Source organism: Kogia breviceps, chromosome 7 (assembly GCF_026419965.1).
Source record: "Kogia breviceps isolate mKogBre1 chromosome 7, mKogBre1 haplotype 1, whole genome shotgun sequence".
NCBI lineage: Eukaryota > Metazoa > Chordata > Mammalia > Artiodactyla > Physeteridae > Kogia > Kogia breviceps.
In genome coordinates this window covers 109,491,928-109,513,246 of record NC_081316.1, presented here as the reverse complement: position 1 = coordinate 109,513,246, position 21,319 = coordinate 109,491,928, and the positions used below count along the sequence as shown (strand labels likewise).

Genomic DNA, 21,319 nt, shown 5'->3' with positions numbered 1-21,319 from the left:
ATCCCACATGTCGTGGAGCGGCTGGGCCCGTGAGCCATGGCCGTTGAGCCTGCGCGTCCGGAGCCTGTGCTCCGCTACGGGAAAGGCCACAACAGTGAGAGGCCCACGTAACGCAAAAAAATATATATATATTGTTTTATTTTAAAAATTCCTGGTGCACTATTAAATCCTTTTTTATTCCAACAATTTTCGACTTTCTCCCTGACTTTTTCTTTACCAGTCATGATGTAAAGGATTTTATTTTCTCTCACTTTACTAGTCTTACTAAGCAACGATCTTTTTTTTTTTTTAATTTATAAATTATTTATTTATTTTTAGCTGCGTTTGGTCTTCATTGCTGCATGCGGGCTTTCTCTAGCTGTGTTGAGCTGGGGCTACTCTTCGTTGTGGTGTGCACACTTCTCATTGAGGTGACTTCTCTTGTTGGGGAGCACAGGCTCTAGGCACACAGTCTTCAGTAGCTGTGGGACACAGGCTCAGTAGTTGTGGCTCGCAGGCTGTAGAACGCAGGCTCAGTAGTTGTGGTGCATGGGCTTCATTGTTCTGTGGCATGTGGGATTTTCCCAGACCAGGGCTCAAACCCGTGTACCCTGCATTGGGAGGCAGATTCTTAACCACTGTGCCACCAGGGAAGTCCCACTAAGCAGCCATCTTGATGATGATAAATAATCAAAAAAAAGAGAGAAAAGAAAGTAAGGAAAAGGGACTATTCATTCCATATATTAGAATGCATTTTAAATCTAGCACTGATATAAAAACAGAGATTTCAAATAGTGTGGCAAAGTGGAAAATCTATAAATATAAGAAATTACACATAAAAATGTAATATATGAGTATCATAAATGAGATTAATGTGTGTGTGTATATATATTTGTGTGTGTACAAGTATATGCATATAATATATACACTTTGTAAACCTCATCAGTAAAGTACATGAACAGTCCAATTACACAAAAGGAAAATCAACTAAAAAACATTTTAAAATCTAATATTGGTAATCATAGTAACACAAATCTAAACAGCAATAAAATACCACTTACATCTATAAATAAGAAAAAAAAAAAAGCAAGTGTAATATTTATTTAGGTGTGTCTGCAAGATAATTTTTAAGCTCAACATTTTTAAGAATTATTCTTTAATTCATTTTGAATCCCTATTTGACAATATGCATTAAAAATACATAGAAATTCATATCCTTTGTTCTAATGAAGCATATCGTAAGGATTTATCTTAAAATAATTCAAAAGGTAAGACTATATTCATGATGATGTTTACCACAGCATTAAATTATAAAGTTGAAATTGGAAAAAACTTAAAATGTTCAACGATAAATGCAGTGATTAGGAAAAGCATCATCTATAAACTGGGTTAAACATGATGTGCTTCTTAAAAATTAAAAAAGTAAACTTTGGGGCTTACCTGGTGGCGCAGTGGTTGAGAGTCCGCCTGCCAATGCGGGGGACGCGGGTTCGTGCTCCAGTCCGGGAAGACCCCACATGCTGCGGAGTGGCTGGGCCCTGAACCATGGCCTCTGGGCCTGTGCGTCCGGAGCCTGTGCCCCGCAACGGGAGAGGCCACAACAGTGAGAGGCCCACGTACCGCAAAAAAAAAAAAAAAAAAAAAGTAAACTTTGGTGTGTGTGTGTATCACCATTTATTGAGCACTGGCTATGAAGCAGATACTTCAGAGATATTTATTTCCAAAGCTCATATTCACTCTGCAAGTTAAGTACTTTTCATTCTCAGTTTAAAGAATCTGGGTCCAGTTGTTCTGTGAGATTAAGTCACTTATTCAAGACAGCATAGCTAGTGAGTGATGGAGCTGGGCCTTGATCCCATGCCAGTACAGTGCCTGCCACACCCAGGGCCTGGTCAAAGGGGACAGGCCCGGCTCACAATTCCTGCTGAGGGAACAGCCTTTGGTAGCACATTCTGTACTATGTGATTTCTGCATCTTTACCCCACCCACCCCTCCTACCATCACCGAGGCTGGGGCCTCACCTAAGGGCAGCCAATCCAAAGTCAGGCTAGTAGCTCATTATATGGTCTGTCATGGAATGCTTTGCTAGAACGGAGATGAATTATCTAAATTCTCACTCTTATTGGTTTAATTTTAGAAATAGGGGGCAAATCAGGCAGTTGTTGAGAAAAGAGTCTGGGAGAATGTTAGACAAGCCAGGGGGCTTTTAGTAATACTCTCAAGAGCACTGCTAACTAGGTGAGACAGAACTAGACTGCTAGATCACCTATGCCAGAAAGACTGAGGTGGGTTCAACTCAGGCAGAAAAAAAGTAATCAAAATATGAAGTAAAGGGAAATAGTTGTCGACCACACTGAATTCTGCAAACAGTGCCTGTATCTGCATAATCATATTCATTACATACTGTAGTCCCTTCATGATCTTGTCACTTCTGCAGGCTCATCTCTTAACTCCAGCTAAGCCAAACAATGCATGTGTCTACGGGTATACTGTGCTGGTGATCAATGTTGCCTTTCAGCTCCAAATTCACCCTTTTGCCTCAATGAATAAGTACATCATGCTGTCCCCTCCCTGGAAAGTATTTTCACTTGTCTAGCTTATTCCCTTGCATCCTACAAGACTTGGCTCAAGAGAAAGTACCTCTAAGGAGCTTCCCATGATCTTCTCCATCAAACGGAATCCACATAAGCACAATTCCATGGAGACCCTCTTGGCTATATAACAGCTTCATATCAGGAGAAGTTAATCTGAGTAATGATCAGATATAAAATGAGCAGAAAACAGAAGAGAGGAGTAGGTAGCGGATGTTACAAGGACTGACCCAGGAACCAACCTAATACCAATCCCTAAATGTGCTAGAGGAAAGTGCTCCCTCAGGAAAGGGAGGCATTAGCAGGTGCAAACTAGTTTATATAGAACGGGTAAACAACAAGGCCCTACTGTATATACAGCACAGGGAACTATACTGAATATCCTGGGATAAACCGCAATGGAAAAGAATATAAAAAAGAATGTATATATATATATAACTGAATCACTCTGCTGTACAGCAGAAATTAACACAACATTGGAAATTGACCATACTTCAATTTAAAAAATAAATTAAAAAAAAAAAGGGACTTCCTTGGTGGCACAGTGGTTAAGAATCTGCCTGCCAATGCAGGGGGCACGGGTTCGACCCCTGGTCCAGGAAGATCCCAGGTGCCGCAGAGCACCTAAGCCCATGTGCCACAACTACTGAGCCTGCGCTCTAGAGCCCGCGAGCCACAACTGCTGAGCCCAGGTGCCACAACTACTGAGGCCCGCGCGCCTAGAGCCTGTGCTCTGCAACAAGAGAAGCCACCGCAATGAGAAGACCGTGCACTGCAGCGAAGAGAAGCCCCCGCTCACCACAACTAGAGAAAGACCACACACAGCAATGAAGACCCAACGCAGCCAAAAACAAACAAACAAACAAATAAATAAATAAGGGAGGCAGACACTTGGGTTAGAATCATTCACATATCCTTATCTTACCTCCTGAGTTAAAGTAGATATATTTTAAGATATCTACATACATACATGTATATATATCTATTATTATATTTATATATATGTATATGCACAGCAAAGGATACCATAAACAAGACCAAAAGACAACCCTCAGAATGGGAGAAAATAGTTGCAAATGAAGCAACTGACAAAGGATTAATCTCCAAAAGTTATAAGCAACTCATGCAGCTCAATAACAAAAAAACAACTGAATCCAAAAATGGGCAGAAGACCTAAATAGACATTTCTCCAAAGAAGATATACAGATTGCCAACAAACATATGAAAGAATGCTCAACATCATTAATCATTAGAGAAATGCAAATCAAAACTACAATGAGATATCTCACACTGGTCAGAATGGCCATCATCAAAAAAATCTAGAAACAATAAATGCTGGAGAGGGTGTGGAGAAAAGGGAACACTCTTGCACTGCTGGTGGGAATATAAATTGATACAGCCACTATGGAGAACAGTATGGAGGTTCCTTTAAAAACTACCATACGACTCATATAGAACTCATATAGAACCACCATACGACTCAGCAATCCCACTACCGGGCATATACCCTGAGAAAACCATAATTCAAAAAGAGTCATGTACCAAAATGTTCATTGCAGCTCTATTTACAATAGCCAGGACATGGAAGCAACCTAAGTGTCCATTGACAGATGAATGGATAAAGAAGATGTGGCACATATATACAATGGAATATTACTCAGCCATAAAAAGAAGTGAAACTAAGTTATTTGTAGTGAGGTGGATGGACCTAGAGTCTGTCATACAAAGTGAAGTAAGTCAGAGGGAGAAAAAAAAAACCCGTATGCTAACACATATATATGGAATCTAAAAAAAAAAAAGTCACGAAGAACCTAGGGGCAAGACGGGAATAAAGACACAGACCTACTAGAGAATGGACTTGAGGATATGGGGAGGGGGAAGGGTAAGCTGGGACAAAGTAAGAGAGTGGCATGGACATATATACACTACCAAATGTAAAATAGATAGCTAGTGGGAAGCAGCCGCATAGCACAGGGAGATCAGCTCGGTGCTTTGTGACCACCTAGAGGGGTGGGATAGGGAGGGTGGGAGGGAGGGAGACACACGAGGGAAGAGATGTGGGGACATATGTATATGTATAACTGATTCACTTTGTTATAAAGCAGAAGCTAACACACCATTGTAAAGCAATTATACTCCAATAAAGATGTTAAAAAATAAATAAATAAAATAATAAAATTTAAAACAACCTAAACGTATAAATTAGGGGATTGCTTTGATAAATTATGGTAATATAATGCTCAGTAGCCATTATAAATGTTATTATAGATGTATGTCATAAGGATGAAGATTTATTCAGTAAAAAGAAAAAGAGAAGAACAAAAATCATGTATATTGTAATATCATTCTTGTTAAAAATTTCAAAGTAAAAATCTGGAAGTACACGTATCAAAATAATATTAATAAAATTGTTTGTGAAGGCCAGGTATTGAAATTATTTCTCTCCTTTATGTTTTCTTACTGTATTTTCTAATGTTTGTACAAATAGTTTTATTACTTTTGTAATCTTTTTAAATATACTTTTTTAGTTTAGCAATCTTAGATTTATAGGTAAGTTGAAAAGATAATAGATCCCTACATCCTTTGCCCAATTTCATCTATTGTTGTTGCTTTATTGAGGTATAATTCACACACCATACAAGTCACCTATTTAAAGTATACAATTCAGTAGTCCTTAATATATTCACAGAGTTGTACAATCATCACCATACTCAATTTTAGAACATTTTCGTCACTTCAAAATTAAATCTTATACCCATTGGCAGTCCCCATTTTCCCTCAGCGTAGACAACCAATACTCTTTTTGTCTCTACAGATTTGACTATTCTGAACATTTCACATTAAAGGAGTTATACAGTATGTATAGCCTTTTGTGACTGATGATGTTTTCAAGGTATGTCCATGTTGCAGCATGTTTAAGTACTTCATTCTTTTTGATTGCTGAATAATATTCCATTGTAGGGAGATACCATATTTTATTTTTCTGTTCATCAGTGGAAGGACATGGGATGTTTCCACTTTTTGGCTATTATGAATACTACTGCTATGAACATTAGTGTACAAGTTTTTGTGTGGACATATGTTTTCAATTCTTTTGGATGTATACCTAGGAGTAGAATTGCCGGGTCATATGGTAACTCTATGTTTAACGTTTTGAGGAACTGCCAGAGTGTTTTCCAAGGGCACTACATCATTTTACATCCCTACAGCAGTGTATGAGGTTTCCAATTTCTTAATATCCTTGGCAATACTTGTTTTATTGTCTTTGTTATTCTAGCCATCTTAGTGGAAAAGTGAAATGTTATCTCATCGTGGTTTGAATTTGCATTTTCCTAAGGACTCATGATGCTGAGCATCTTTTCAGGTCCTTATTGGTCATTTGTGTGTCTTCTTTGGAGAAATATCTATTCAGATAATTTGCCCATTTTAAAATGAGATTATTTGGTATATATTCTAGATACAAGTCTTTTATCAGATATATGATTTGCAAATACCTTCTCCTATTCTGTGGGTTGTCTTTTCACTTTTTTGATGGTGCCCTTTCAGCAAAAAAGTTTTTAATTTTGATTAAGTCAAATTTATATACTTTTTGCTTTTGGTGTCATATCTACGGAACCATTGCCTAACCCAAAGGAATAATTATCTAAGAGTTTACTCAAGAAATGAAACTGTTAGCCTTTACATTTAGGTCTATGACTCATTTTGAATTAATCTTTGTGTATAGTGTGAGGGAGGAGTTCAAATTCATTCTTTTGCATGTGGATATCCAGTTGTCCCAGCACCATTTGTTGAAAAGACTATTCTTTCCCCATTGACTTGTCTTGATCCCCTTGTCAAAAATCAATAAACTATGAATGTATGGGTTTATTTCTGGACTCTCAGTTCTATCCCATTGATCTAAATAGGCATATGCCAGTACCACACAGTCTTAGTTACTATAACTTTGTATTAAGTTTTAAAGTTGGAGAGCGTGAATCATTCAAGTTTGTTATTTTTTTTCAAGATTGTTTTGGCAATCTAGGTCCCTTGTATATTCTTATGTACTTTAGGGTCAGCTTCACAATTTCTGGGGGGAAAAAAGGTAGCTGGAATTTTGATAAGAATTGCATTTTGACTCTGTGAGTCAATTTAGAGAGTCCTTCCATCTGTAATGGGTTGAATGGTGGCCCCAAAAGGATAGGTTACGTCCTAAACTCTGGAACCTGTGAATGTGGATTTTTCTGGAAAGTGACTCTTTATAGACGTAATTAAGTTAAGGGCTTCAAAATAAGATAATCTTGGATTTACAGCTAAATCCAATGACAGTTGTTCTTATAAGATAAAGGTAGAGGGAGATTTTAAGACTCAGACACACAGGGGAGAAGACCATGTGAAGATGGAGGCAGAGATTGGAGTCGTATAACCAACCCCAAACCAAAAAGTGCCTGGAGGGCTTCCCTAGTGGCACAGTGGTTGAGAGTCCGCCTGCCGATGCAGGGGACACGGGTTCGTGCCCCGGTCCGGGAGGATCCCGCGTGCCGCGGAGCAGCTGGGCCCGTGGGCCGTGGCCACTGGGCCTGCGCGTCCGGAGCCTGTGCTCCGCGGCGGGAGAGGCCACAGCAGTGAGAGGCCCACGTACCACAAAAAAAAAAAAAAAAAAAAATTGCCTGGAGCCACCAGAAGCTTCCACAGGCAAGGAAAGATTCAGAGGGAGCATATCCTTGAGGACACCTTGAATTCAGACTTCTGACCTCCACAGCTGTGGGAGAGAATAGATTTCTATTGTTTTAGGCTACCCACTTTGTGGTAATTTGTTACAGTAGCTGTAAGAAACTAATACGTAATCAAACAGCATTAAATCTTCCAACCCATGAATATGGTATGTGTTTCCACTTATTTAGGCCTTCTTTAAGGTCTTTCACTTCTTCTATTAAATTTATTCCTAAGGGTTTTGTTCTTATCGATGCTATTATAAATAGACTTTAAATTTTTAAATTCTTGGATTGTATAGAAATATAGTTGGTTCTTGTCTACAGCTTTGTTGAACCTGATTATTAGCTCTGATAGGTTTTCTGCAAATAGAAATACTTTCGCTTCTTCCTTTCTTAGCTAGATGCCTTCCTTTTTTTCTTGCCATTTTGCCCTGGCTTGAACCTCCAGTACAATGTAAAATGGAAGGGTGAGAGCATGTGCACAGCATTAGGCAACTACCTGGCCCTCTAGATTCCCAGGAATATGTCAGATAATTGCAAAGCCCCACATAAATACCTTATTCCTCAACTTTTTATTTTACCCCCAGTTTTTTTGTTATCCTATTGTGTCTTGAATGAAAACCAGCTCCTTTTTGCTACCTTCACTGGTTGCCAGGCTGCTGGTTTTAACTGTGACTGTGGGCTGTTGGTTTTCAGGCTTAGCATAGAGTGAGAAGGGGATGGAAATAGGGCAAGTTAAATGGCACAGGCTCATTGTTCTTATCAAGATTCAGCCTTTTTTCTTGAAAAAATGTTCCCTGATTTATAGCCTTTGATTAATTTCCAGAGTTCCGAGAAGTTTATCATGGCAATTTTCACCAGTGTTCCCATTTCTTTTATAGAGTAGAGAATTTTTGGAGGTCATTTTCATTAATATCACCCTTATAGTCTTCTTAAGCTTAGATTTTAAAACTGAAAATATATTGTCAAATGCATTTTAAGTACTGAGAAAGAGGTCTGTATACAAAGTACTGAGAAAGAGTACACTGTATACAAAGAATGTTGATGTAGATCTTGCAATAGCCAAATATTTTATTGTGCAATGAGATGTTGAAGAAAAGGCAATGAGAGTATGATGAATTTGATTTGTATCCTGATTCTGTAAGTGATCTATATGGCTAGGTGCTGTGTGTAAATATCAGCTTGAGGAGAGGTTTATTCATGTATTAAGTGAATTAAATCTAGAAATAAATAATCCATGTTCCTCAAGATTTATTAATAAAACTTCGGGAATGTTACTAGGAATTAAGGTGGCCTGGATGGCTATGTTAAAGATGACCGAGGAATATCTTGCTCTGGAAAATTCAGCTCCCAGCTCCCCTAAGCATTTGAAGCCCATCTCTCACTTCTTAATTTTCGCCTTTTCTTCTTTTCCAACAAATGACTCTACATCTTATACAACCAAACCTCCCAAACATTTTTGTCTCTTTGCAAGACTATGAGCTTTCAGTCATTTTAGAATCTTAAAGGTGTACTAGGTCACAGCATCCTCTGGCTGGTAGATTAAAGTCAGCACACAACTGCAACGTATACCCTCTAAAGCAACAGTCAGTTCTCAGCCTTTTTGCTGCCATGACACGCTTGACAAATGATTCTCTTATGTGGGAAACACTCTCAAGGGCACATTCGTATTTGGACAAACATCTCCCAAATTTGGAAGTCATGCCCTGTGGTAATTTGTAATCATCAGGAGAGTTAACAGTTAACAGGCAGCTCTTTGTAATCTATTGCGGGAGATAAACTTGGGCTGTGCGGCAGGACCTTCTTAGCATTCTCGCTATAATGCCACTCCCTTGTCTCCCAGAATTCATATTCATATATATATATATACCTCTATACAGATATATGTATATATGAATATATACACACATACATACATAAAGTAAATATTTTGGAAATTTCAGCACTTTAACTAAAACAATTTAACATATCGCTTTTGGTTCAGAGTCTGTGCAGCCAGATTGTGTAGGATAGAATCTGACTTCACTGGGTCATAGCTGTGTGATGCCTTGGCAAGTTGCTTGACCTCTGTCCTTCAGCATCCTCATCTGTCAAGTGGGCATAATAGTGCCTATGTCATAAGGCCATCGTGAAGACACCTGAGGTCACATATGTAAAGAACCAATTCTGCTTCTCATAGTGGACACTCTCGTTTGGAACAGATCGCTGTGACTGACCTTGCACTTGATTGCTTGAAAAGATTAAGAGTTACCTAATAAAACGACTTGAGTTTGGTTGAGTACGTTTTCCCACCCATTCAAGACACTGTGTCAGTAATCTTGAAACCTTTTTGGTTTCAGAGATTGAATCCTTTATTCACGTGAAATCATATGGAGAACCCCAAGTGGGAAACAGAAACAGATGCTCTATTAGTAGTGGAGGGTGGGAGGTCTGCAGTCCCATCTATTCTGTCTGCAGTGGCACTTGTAGAGTTGTAAGGAATTCTAGGGATCCAAGGAAGACAGTTTGAAAGCCTGTAGTCTGTTTGGTTATGCTCTTGCAATATCAACATTCTCTTTCTTGGCAACCTGTGAGCATGTAAAATTAAGTCTAATCTCCAGCCTAGCTTGTTATGTCTTGGGCAAAATCAACATGTAGCCTTGCATTATGCAAGGCTGTGAGCTCAATTGGCAATTTCATCAATGTACGTGTTTAGGAAATTATCTGCCTGGGGAGTGCAGTACACCATTTGGAAAGTAAAAGCTTAAAGGGTAGTGGCTTTCAAACTTTAAAAAACATTAGTATCACCTGGAAGGCTTGTTAAACCACAGGTTGCTGGGTCCTACGACCAGTTTCTGATTTGGTAGGTCTGGGATGGGATTTGAAAATGTGCTTTGCTTTTTTTTTTTTTAAACAATTTTATTGAGATATAATTCATGTACCATATTATGAATGCACTTAAAGTGTACAATTCAGTGGTTTTTAGTATATTCACAGAGTTGTACAACCATCACCACAATCAATTTTAGAATCAATTTTCATCACCCCAAAAAGAAACCCTGTACCCTTTAGCAGTCACTTTCAGTTTCCTCCTAACCCCAGCCCTAGGCAACCACCAATTTGCTTTCTGTTTCTAGAGATTTGCCTATTGGGGACATTTCATATAATATGTGGTCTCTTTTTTTTTTTTTTAAATTCATTTTATTAAAGTATAGTTCATTTACAATGTTGTGTTCATTTCTACTGTGCAGCAAAGTGATTCAGTTATATATATATATATACATATATATATGTATATATATACTTTTTCATATTCTTTTCCATTACGGTTTATCACAGGATATTTCCCTGTGCTATACAGTAGGACCTTGTTGTTTATCCATTCTATATATAATAGTTTACATCTGTTAATCCCAAACTCCCAATGCAACCCTCTCCCACCCCCCTCCCCCTTGGCAACCACCAGTCTTTTCTCTATGTCCCTGATCCTGTTTCTGTTTCATTTGTGTCATATCTTAGATTCCACATATAAGTGATATCATATGTTATTTGTCTTTTTCTTTCTGACTTACTTCACTTAGTACAATAATCTCTAGCTCCATGTCCACCCATGTTGCTGCAAATGGCATTATTTCATTCTTTTTCATGGCTGAGTAGTATTCCATTATATATATATATGACACATCTTCTTTATCCATTCATCTGTTGATGGACATTTAGGTTGCTTCCATGTCTTGGCTATTGTCAATAGTGCTGCAGTGAACATTGAGGTGCATATATCTTTTTGAATTATAGTTTTTTCTGAATATATGCCCAGGAGTGGGACTGCTGGATCAGAACGTCCATACTGTTCTCCATAGCAGCTGCACCAACTTACATTCCTACTAACAGTGTAGGGTTCCCTTGAAAATATGCATCCTTAACAAGTTCTGGGTGATGCTATTGCTGCTGGTCTGGGACCACTTTGAAAACCATTATTATTAAAGATGAGAGTAAGTGGAGTGGTTGGTTAGTCCATAACACCAGGGACTTATTTTTGATAAAACAATCTATATTAATCTGCAATCTTGTGAAAGTTTGAGATTTAATTTAACAGTTATTTATTGAATTCCTACTATGGGCCAAAAAACACTGTGCTAAATACTGAGAGTAAAATAGATTAACTGTACTGTATCTTCTTGAGAAGGATTGTATTTTAGTGTGGGACAGACCAGTAGATGGGCAATTACAATATGGTGTGCTAAGTACGAGGTGCTAGGGAACATCTACATGGGCACCTACCGCATCTTTGGGCTCAAAGACTTTCTCAAGAAGATGATAACTAGTCTTAAAAAAGCACACTCTCACTTAGAAGACAACCTAAGGAATATTTGGTAGGTTTTAGGTTGTATTTGCTGGTGGTTAACTTTTATATATCAAAATAATCTTGTCATTGAGTCTAAAATTTAGTTCTTTTTATATTTACTATTCCAAGAGGTAAGACAAGTTTCTGGCAAGGCATGGAAGCATGACCCTTTGTACAAGCAAATGTGGAAAGGGGAATTCTTGTTTTCTATGCTTGAGCATCAGGAACAGTAATAAGAGAAGTTCCTGTAAGTAGTTTTCATTTCTCTTTCTTTTAAAGTATAATTAGAATGACTGGTCTATCGTGTAGGTTATAATATTTGCTGGTAAACAACTTACTGATAGGTTTCTTCTGAAACACTTGATAGGAGTGATTAAAATGCATGAGACTATGTTTTCTGGAATGAATCATTCAAGCATCATTTTTCAATGGTGGGCACTGAATTAGGAAAGTGAGAGCCTGCATAACTTAAGTATACTCATACATATTTTATATGGGATATTTTTCTGTGAGAGGATTTTCTTCCATACTGCATAAACATTTGCTAACATCAATAATTTAAATTATTTTATATAACATTCATTTTGAAGAATGAGATATTGAAAAATAAAAGCCATTTCTTGACCAGTGCCTCATGACCCTTGGGGTGTCATGTCCTTGGCTTCCTCATCCCCTTTCTCAATTTTTAATTTAGATGGAAAAAAGAATTGAGGGTGGGAGATTTGGGAACTGTAGTGGAGAAGGGAATTATAATGGCCAGTGTGTACTGAGGATATATAATATTGGACTTATTCTCAGCTCAAATATGTGTAAAAGTGATTGTTCTCTTTCTGCCTGGCAACAAAGCCTAGCTGACCTCCAGACGTCTACCAGACAATATCTATCAATAGTTCTGTAGGGAGAAAGCACTTTTGGAGAGCAAAGACAAAAGAGATGTAGTCTAATCATTTATCAATATAGATCAATGTTTTTTAATCTTTTTGATACCAAGCCCTCCTGTGATAAATATGAAAATCTCTCCCCCTTCCCAGAGAATTTGATGTGCATTCCTCTTGAGAATCATTGCATCCTTTGCAAATTTCCACCAGCTGAGATGTCAATCTTTTGTGTGGTTTGTATCATAAAAGAAACAGATATTTATGTTGTTTTTCAAATATGTAAGTATAATATGATTTTAAATATGCCTTTTTATTCTACAAACATATTGTTTCCCATGGGGACTGATATGTCCCCATGGGGGATGATGTCCTGCTCTTACCACCCATGGATGAGAATTACAGCTCCAAATGAGTGGTCTCCAAATATACACAGGGGGTGGGTGGGAAAAAAACATGAAAGCTATATTTATGTTAATATTTCTAGCTAACAAGAGAAACAAACTAAACCTTAATAATTAATAAATTTGTTAACACTGATACCACTGATGCCCTCACTTGATTTGTAAGTCAGTTACCTGAGTATTCTGAGGAGAGAGTGGGACCTTCACAATGTGCATGGCTTAACAGTGGTACTTTCATTAATTTGTTACCTTTCATCATATTGTGACTTAGGCAATTTACACTAACTTTAAGTGTTATTGTTTCCAAGTGAACATGGCTAAAAAGACTCCTACAAAGAAATCATAGATAAAATACAGTAACGACATTTTAAGCATAAGCACACACAATAATTAGATTAAACTCAAGCATCTATAATATGAAAACAACTGTACAATTTTAAGTGAGTTTTGGAGTCATGCAGTATTATGTACAGCTTATTAAATTTCACTAAACTTAATACCAAATGTTGCAGTATGAATTAGAAAATAGTTTAAAGGAGTAACAATAAAAATACATATAAAAAATTTTGATCAAGCTAAAGTAGTTCTTAGAAAGAAATTTATAACCTTAAATGCTTATGTTAGAAAAAAAGAATTATACAAAATTATTTAGCTAATTCTACATTTTGAGGAGTTAAAAAAATAGCAAAATTAGCTCAAAGAAAGAATGTAATGAAAACAAAGGCAGAAACTAATAAAATAGAACACACAAATACAAGTAGGAAGGTTGAACAAAACCAAAGGTTGATTGTTTGAAACACGAATTGACAAATCTTTGCCAAGATTGATTAAGAAAAAAAGAGAAAAGGCCCAAAAGATCAATGTCAGGAATGAAAAAAAGGGGAGAGGGGATTACTGGAGATATTACAGACATGATGTTAATTCTCCTTATGAGAGCACTTAAGTTCTTTCTGCTCTAAGTATAGGGAATAATTATGCTATTCGTTATAATACAGCAATTTGATGGTCTCCTTAGTTCAATTTATTTTGATACTGGGTTTAAGTGGCTGTCATAGTGACAAAAGATACCTCCCACAAATACGTAGATCCCAACAGAAAAATGAGTCATTGGTTGGACTTACTAAATGAATATACCTATTTACTTATCCTAAGTAGTCTGTTTTTATACTATAGACACTCCATTGAGTGACTTTGCATTGTTTCCTAGGCAGCTTAGAACCGAATTAGTGGCTCTTCCTTAGCATCTATGTAGAATTTCATGACATGCAAAAAAACGTATACTTTTTTATACTATTTTATGTTCTTACCCCTTTTTCTCACCTACTTCTAAATAATGCATTTGGGGGTTATTTCTATATTCCTGTATTGCCTTAAAGAGTTGTTGGAGTAGAGCCAGAGGAAGGGAAAGAAGAAGGTGTGAGTGAGTAGGAACATGGATGAGAAGAGGAAGAAAAGTGAGCAGCTAGAAGGGACCAAAGCGTCTAGGTCAGTTCAAGCTCATTCATGCCCTGGGGCAATAATCAGAATTAGGGTTCAAGTAGCCAGTTCATATTCCATGGATATTTCTCTTTCTGTTTCATGGATATTTATCCACGAGTTCTATATTTATCCACTAGTTCTGTATATATCCACTAGTTCTATAATACTAACAAATTATTAAGCTCTTTTATAGAGAATTACCTGTTATTTTTGCTTATAGACTGGTCTCCATTGCATCGTATACGGCAGTGGTCCCCAGCCTTTTAGGCACCAAGGACCGGTTTCGTGGAAGACAGTTTTTCCGCGGACAGACGGCTGCGGGGGTAGAGGGGGTGTTTCAGGCGGTAATGAGAGCGATGGGGAGCCGCAGATGAAGCTTCGCTCGCTCTCCTGCCGCTCACCTCCTGCTGTGCGGCCGGGTTCCTAACAGGCCGGGGACCCGTACTGGTCCGTGGCCTGGGGGATGGGGACACCTGGTAAGGTTTGAGATGTATCTTTTTAATTAATTGGGGGAAGTTTCCAAGTGTTCAATTTGGAGGAGGATAGAGGAGCAGTCCTTCTTCAATTTCTCTTGGATTCTTAGAAAATTTATTTTAATCTTTAAATTTTCATTGGTTGAATTTTCATAGGCTAATGGAATTGTTTTCAGTCTAACTAGCCTTAATAGGACTTTGTGAGGATCACTATTTTGAAAAGAAGTTTCCATTTTTAAGTGCTAGTTAAGAGCAATTTTTCATCTTATATTTCTACCTGCTGATAACATTTAGGAAAAATATCCAAGTGCAATAATAATGGGTCTTAAATGAGTATGTTTACATAATTTTTAATAAATGAAAACTTCTCATTTTCTTTTCATTAATGCTTCACTGTTTTTAATAGCTTTTAATGTCTCATACCTTTTTGGAAAGCCTGCATGCTCGATAGTTTTCCCTTTTAGACAGTACTTCAGCATTCAGAAACACCGGCAAGCTTTTTGGAGAACATTCCAATAAGAGGTGTCTATATGAATGCTTTTACAGTAAGTGGGCTAGTATTCTTAAGAGGTTAATAACTTTGCTGATTTGGTCCCTCTGCAGGTTAAAATTAATTGGGAAAAAGAAGCCACTCAAATACTTTACAGGGCAGACAAAGGGTATTAGGGAATGGTAAACAAAACAGGTTTTAAAGTAATTCATGGTATACTCTCGCAGTGACACTGAAAAGCAGTGTTTTACTACAAGAAGGAATTTATTCTTATACCTTTTTTAATGATTTGTAATGTCAATAAGGAAAGAGAAATAGTAAAAGGCAGTTTAATTGGCATTCTTAGAAACACGGTCCTCTGCTAACTTCTCTTCCATACAGTACAACGACAAAGATGGCATTGAGATAACGAAGATTGAAAAAAATAGAAGCCTGTTGTATACTTATTATATACAGAGCCCCATGCTAAGTGGCTTAGATTTGTCATTTCACTAAGTACTTCAAAATAGCATAGAGAATAAGTAGTAGTAGTCCTATTTTATAGATTTGGTAGGTTCTCAGAAAGATTAAATAACTTGCCTGATATCTTCTTACACTCAACACGGTTGGCCACTCTATCCTGCTTGAAATACTCTCTTTCCTTGGTCTCAGTCACACTTCCTCTTGAGTTTTGCTTGGCTTTTCCTGGCTATTCCTCAGTTTCCTTTGGTCATTCCTCCCTCTCTTCTTAACCTCTAAATTTTGATCCTGCAGATTCTCAGGCCCCCTGAAAGTGGGGCCCCTTCTCTCTCTCTCTCTAATTCTGTCCTCTGCTTAAATGCCATCTAAATGTATAGGATTCCTATATATGGCTTATCACCACCCCAGACTAGTCTGACAAGCTCCTGTCATATATCTTCCTGCCTACTTGACACCTCTGCTTGGATCTCTTACAGACATTGCATGTTCAACATGTACCCAACTGAACAGTTGATTTTCTCCCTGACACTATTTCTCACTCTTTTTCTATCTCAGTAAATGACATCATCAGCCGTCTTGCTGTACAAATCAGAAACAGTTTTGATTTCTATCTTTCCCCTATCTTCAAATCCCATGTATGACTTAGTCTCATAGCTTCTTCCTTCAAAATATAGCTCGAAGTCATCTATTTCTTTCCAAGTCCCTGGGCTTTTGCCAACCGCCCAGCCCTGTACAAGAGTCACTTGTTTTTCCTGCTTCCTCTCTTTCTCTCTACAAATCCATTCTCCATATAGCGTTTAGAGTTATTTTTTAATGTAAATTGGTAGGAATAAATAGGCAGAGCACAGAGGGTTTTCAGGGCAATGAAAGTATTCTGTATGATACTGTAACGGTGGGTACATGTCATCATACTTCTGCCAAAACCCATAGGGCGTACATCACCAAGAGTGAACCCTAGTGTAAACCATGGGCTCTGGATGAAGATGTGTCAGTGCAGGTTCATTGATTGTAACAGATGCATGGCTGGGTGTGAGTTGTTGCTGGTGGGGGAAGCTGTGCCTGTGTGTGGGCGAGGGATATTTGGGAAATCTGTGTAGCTTCTGCTCAGTTTTGCTGTGAACCAAAAACTGCTCTAAAAAATAAAGTATTTCTTACAAAGTAAATTGGATGATACCACTCTCCTACTAACAATCTTCTAGTGGCTTACAGTTGCCCTTGACATAGAATTCAGATTTTTTATGGCTGAAAAGGCCCCTGCCTACCTCTCCAGCCATAGCGTGTGGCAACCCACAACAGCTCTCCTCTTCCCTGCAAATGCCATTCTCAAGCCTCAGGGCCTTGCCCTTGCTCTGGCCTCTGTCTGAACCTCCTCCTTCATGCTTGCTTGGTTCCTTCTTTTCCCTTAAATCTCAGCTGAGATGATACCACTCAGGAGGCCTACTTGACCACTGTATCTAAATTAATTTTCTACCCCCATTTCCCCCCATAGCATCCTATTTGCTTTTCTCATAGGACTTTTCTCCTTTGGAAATTACATCTTTACCAGTTTTCATTCACTGCTGTAGACCAATACCTGGTACAAGGGAAGCAATCAATAAATATTTGAAAAATGAATGAATGAATGCATGAATGAAATGTATCTGGCTAGTAAGGGGTGAAACTAGGACTCAAACCCAGAATCGGTCTGACTCCAGAATCTGTGTTCTGAACGCTTATGCTAGGAGTAAAATCAATTCGTGTCCAGTGGAATTTTAGAGTAAAATTAATTTTAGCGTAAAAATCTAAAATTCTTTTAAAATGTGATAATCCACATGATAACCCTCCAAGGACAACACAGTACTTGATGGACCTCTCTCTCAGTGATGCTGGGTAACGTAAAGTATCCAGCAGTATACAGTATGATAGTTCAGATAACCTGTCATGTTTGGCATTTTATTTACTAAGATGCCCAGACAAGATCCCTTGCAGTAATTCTTTCAACTTTGTCAAATATTCTGGGAAATCAAATAAAATGACTTTGGTCAAGTTACTTAACTTCTTTAGACCAGCATCTGTAAAATAGGAAAAATAATGATTTCATAGGATTATTTAGGAGGAATAAAGGAAATAGATGAAAAGTCCTCACCACAGGGTTGGTATACAGTAAGTAAATAATAAGTGTGGTTCTTTAAAAAAATATCTTAATTCTTCAGTGGATTTAAAAACTCTAATCTTCAGGGTTAACTAAACAGGGCTTCTTTTTTTTTTTTTTTTTTGCGGGCCTCTCACTGTTGTGGCCTCTCCCATTGCGGAGCACAGGCTCCGGACGCGCAGGCTCAGCGGCCACGGCTCACGGGCCCAGCCGCTCCGCGGCATGTGGGATCTTCCCGGACCGGGGCACGAACCCGTGTCCCCTGCATTGGCAGGCGGATTCTCAACCACTGCGCCACCAGGGAAGCCCAACAGGGCTTCTTTTTTTTTTTTTTTTTGCGGTATGCGGGCCTCTCACTGTTGTGGCCTCTCCCATTGCGGAGCACAGGCTCCGGACGCGCAGGCCTAGCGGCCATGGCTCACGGGCTTAGTTACTCCACGGCATGTGGGATCTTCCCGGACCAGGGCACGAACCCGTGTCTCCTGCATCTGCAGGCGGATTCTCAACCACTGCGCCACCAGGGAAGCCCCAGGGCTTCTTTTTAAACTGTTTCTCAATTCTGACATGATTTGGATGAGCTGGATTGACATGCCAAGTCATCAAAGACTACTGATAGCTGGAAGAAAATAAGCAGGAGAGTTGCCTCTTCAGTGGGACCCGAGAAATCCACAGGCAGCTTCTAAATCTCAACGAACTGACTTCTAAATCTCCATTGAGTTTACACGTTATCGCAAAGGACAGCTACAGTCCTGATTTGAAGTCAGTGCCATTCTTGGAATTTGTGTCTGGTTCATGAGCTTACATTTCCGACAAAGCTTTGAGGAATATACAAGAAAAGGGGAGCAACATATATGTTTTTCCAAATTACTTTTAAAGAGAAGTTTGATTCCGTTCATTGATTCTGCCTAAAACAACAACAACAGAGTAAAACAAACACACACTGGTATTTAGGGATAGGAATTTTTCTTTTCTTTCCTTTTTTTTTTTTTTTTGCCTCAGAGGACTTTGCTTTCCAGTATTTGCCAAGTGCTCTATTTCACATGGTGTAATGAGAGTCTTGGGTCCCATTTTTTTTTTTTTTTTTTTTTGAGATCAGTTTGAGAGGACCATATTTCTTTCATAAGAAAAAACCTCAGAATTTCTTTTCTGTCTCTCAGGTTTTGGATGTTATTGTGACAAAACTAAACAAGCTGGTAGAGGGAGAGCCATGGAAAGTTTTGAGAATCTGAAAACATAACGAAGTTGAATGGATTTTGAACAATAGATTCCTCATCTAACTCAGGAGAAATTAAATAGAGCTTTTGCTAAATATTTCACATTTTAGAGAAGAAAAACTCGGAGCTAAATACTACAAATTTTAAGACTCATCATAATGAGAGTCTTTTCTTACAACTCATCCTGGAGTCTTACATGTACACACACACACACACACACACACCCCTATAGAAGTAAATGGAACCTTAGCTGTCCTTGATGACTGGGACTTAGGCAAAAGAGAATGGCCAAGGAAACAGTTTTACAACATCCTGGGGGGAAATTATTGGTATTTCTTATGTATCTTATGAACTGGACTTAATATTTATTTACTTGTTGTGCAACGTAATCAGTTTAGTGTTAGTTAGTAATCAGTTTAGTGTTGAGGTAATTGTATCAAGACACTTTGTTCTTTCTTTTATATGGCTTAGTGTCTACAAGGAATATTTTATTAAATTCAAACTTTCTTCCTCAGGGTAATCCAGTCTTTACATTTCATTTCTTGGATCTGGATTCCATTAGATTTCTGAGGGAGTCACGGCTCTCCTTCTTAGAGTATTTCCAAACATCTCAGAAAGAGAATTAAGATCATTTTCTCCTACCTTTTAACGAAATCTGCTTAGGAGTTTTAGCAAGAGAGAACTTTCCTTTTCTTGTCATTTTTGGCAGGGGAAATTAGTTACCTTTGATGGCATCTGGTCAACCTGGCTCTCTAGAGGTCCCATGAGAAGTAAGGGCCAACCCCGATCCATAAGCGTTCTCTCTACTATCCTCAGCTGCACTTTCGTACATGTTGGAGTGAAATCTTCTTGTCCTACCTTCACAAAACTGAAAGGTCATGCCACTCTCATTTTTCCAACCTATGTACATTTACATTCTTCTGGTGAGAAGGAAAAACCCAGAATAGGATTGGAATAAATAATGTAGGAATTTGTGAAAATGCTTGCATTTTCAGTTGTTTATAAAAATAAAGCTGCCATAGGAGCATGCATTGTCAGTGATCACTTCATGTTTTGGAAGTGGCATTTAAAGAACCCACTTCTGGGCTTCCCTGGTGGCGCAGTGGTTGAGAATCCGCCTGCCGATGCAGGGGATACGGGTTCGTGCCCCGGTCCGGGAAGATCCCACATGCCGCGGAGCGGCTGGGCCCGTGAGCCATGGCCGCTGAGCCTGCGCATCCGGAGCCTGTGCCCCGCAACGGGAGAGGCCACAACAGTGAGAGGCCCGCGTACCGCAAAAAAAAAAAAAATAAATAAAAATAAATAAATAAATAAAGAACCCACTTCTAAGATTAGACTAAAAGGTGACGCATTGGGTTGTTTCTGTAATATTCAAGCACCTCAGAATGACACTTTTTGGTAGAAGACTTAGAAATACACCCATACATTCCACAACGTTTTTTAATGGAAAATTTCAACCACCATCCAATTTTAAGTTCTATCGTTTCAAGCTGCCACCACAGTATGGAAAACTCGAAGGGAGAGGAAATATAAAGGGTTCATACTGCTGTAGCTGTGAGGGCTCCTGGCTTCTAGGAGTCATGGGTGCCTCTTTGGGGGTCTACCCAGGAAAGTTGACTTTTGATGAATTTGTGTTTTTAGAGTATAATACCTGGGAACACAACAAAGTCCTCATTTGTTGTGACTGTTGTAAACTGCTCTTCCTAAAATTAAAAGTGTTTAGAGTTGTATGTGGAGATAGATGTGTTTCCCTAGGATTTAGGCAACCTGTGCTTTCAGGGCAGTTTGCCTAAATAGTGTGCATTTAAACTGATTGCAGTCATTTGCTAAATTGTTCACTGTGGTCCAAGGTGGTGGTGGGTTTTTAAGATAAATGTGGTAAGATTTCTCTCCCTCTGTTGACTTAGTTCTTGATTTCCACTTAAAGTTAACTAGTGAAAGTAATTGTTTATGAAAATGGCCCAAAGGGCAAAAGTACAACTAATAAATGTTAACACATGGGAGATGTGAATACAATCTACAGGGGCCAAGCATCTCTAGACTCCGCTAATCTGGAATTAATATTTAGAATATTTCCACTTCTCGGCTTCCCTGGTGGCGCAGTGGTTGGGAGTCCCCCTGCCGATGTGGGGGACGCGGGTTCGTGCCCCGGTCCGGGAAGATCCCACGTGCCGCGGAGCGACTGGGTCCGTGAGCCATGGCCGCTGAG

At 38.6% G+C, this 21,319-nt stretch overlaps 1 protein-coding gene and 1 long non-coding RNA gene across 4 annotated transcripts in view; one reads left to right on the top strand and one right to left on the bottom strand.

Moving 5' to 3' along the window:
• SC5D (sterol-C5-desaturase) overlaps positions 1-2,679 on the bottom strand; it is a 44,994-nt gene extending 42,315 nt beyond the window's left edge. The window contains exon 1 of the mRNA XM_067039175.1: positions 2,620-2,679. The gene's annotated coding sequence lies outside the window, so the exon portion shown is untranslated. The remainder of the gene's footprint in view (positions 1-2,619) is intronic.
• LOC131760078 (uncharacterized) overlaps positions 1-21,319 on the top strand; it is a 61,151-nt gene that overhangs the window by 30,351 nt on the left and 9,481 nt on the right. The window contains exon 4 of one of the 3 annotated variants that reach the window (XR_010841466.1): positions 5,386-5,463. The exons of the other annotated variants lie outside the window; for them this stretch is intronic. This is a non-coding gene — a long non-coding RNA (uncharacterized lncRNA). The remainder of the gene's footprint in view (positions 1-5,385; positions 5,464-21,319) is intronic. 3 annotated transcript variants of the gene reach the window in all.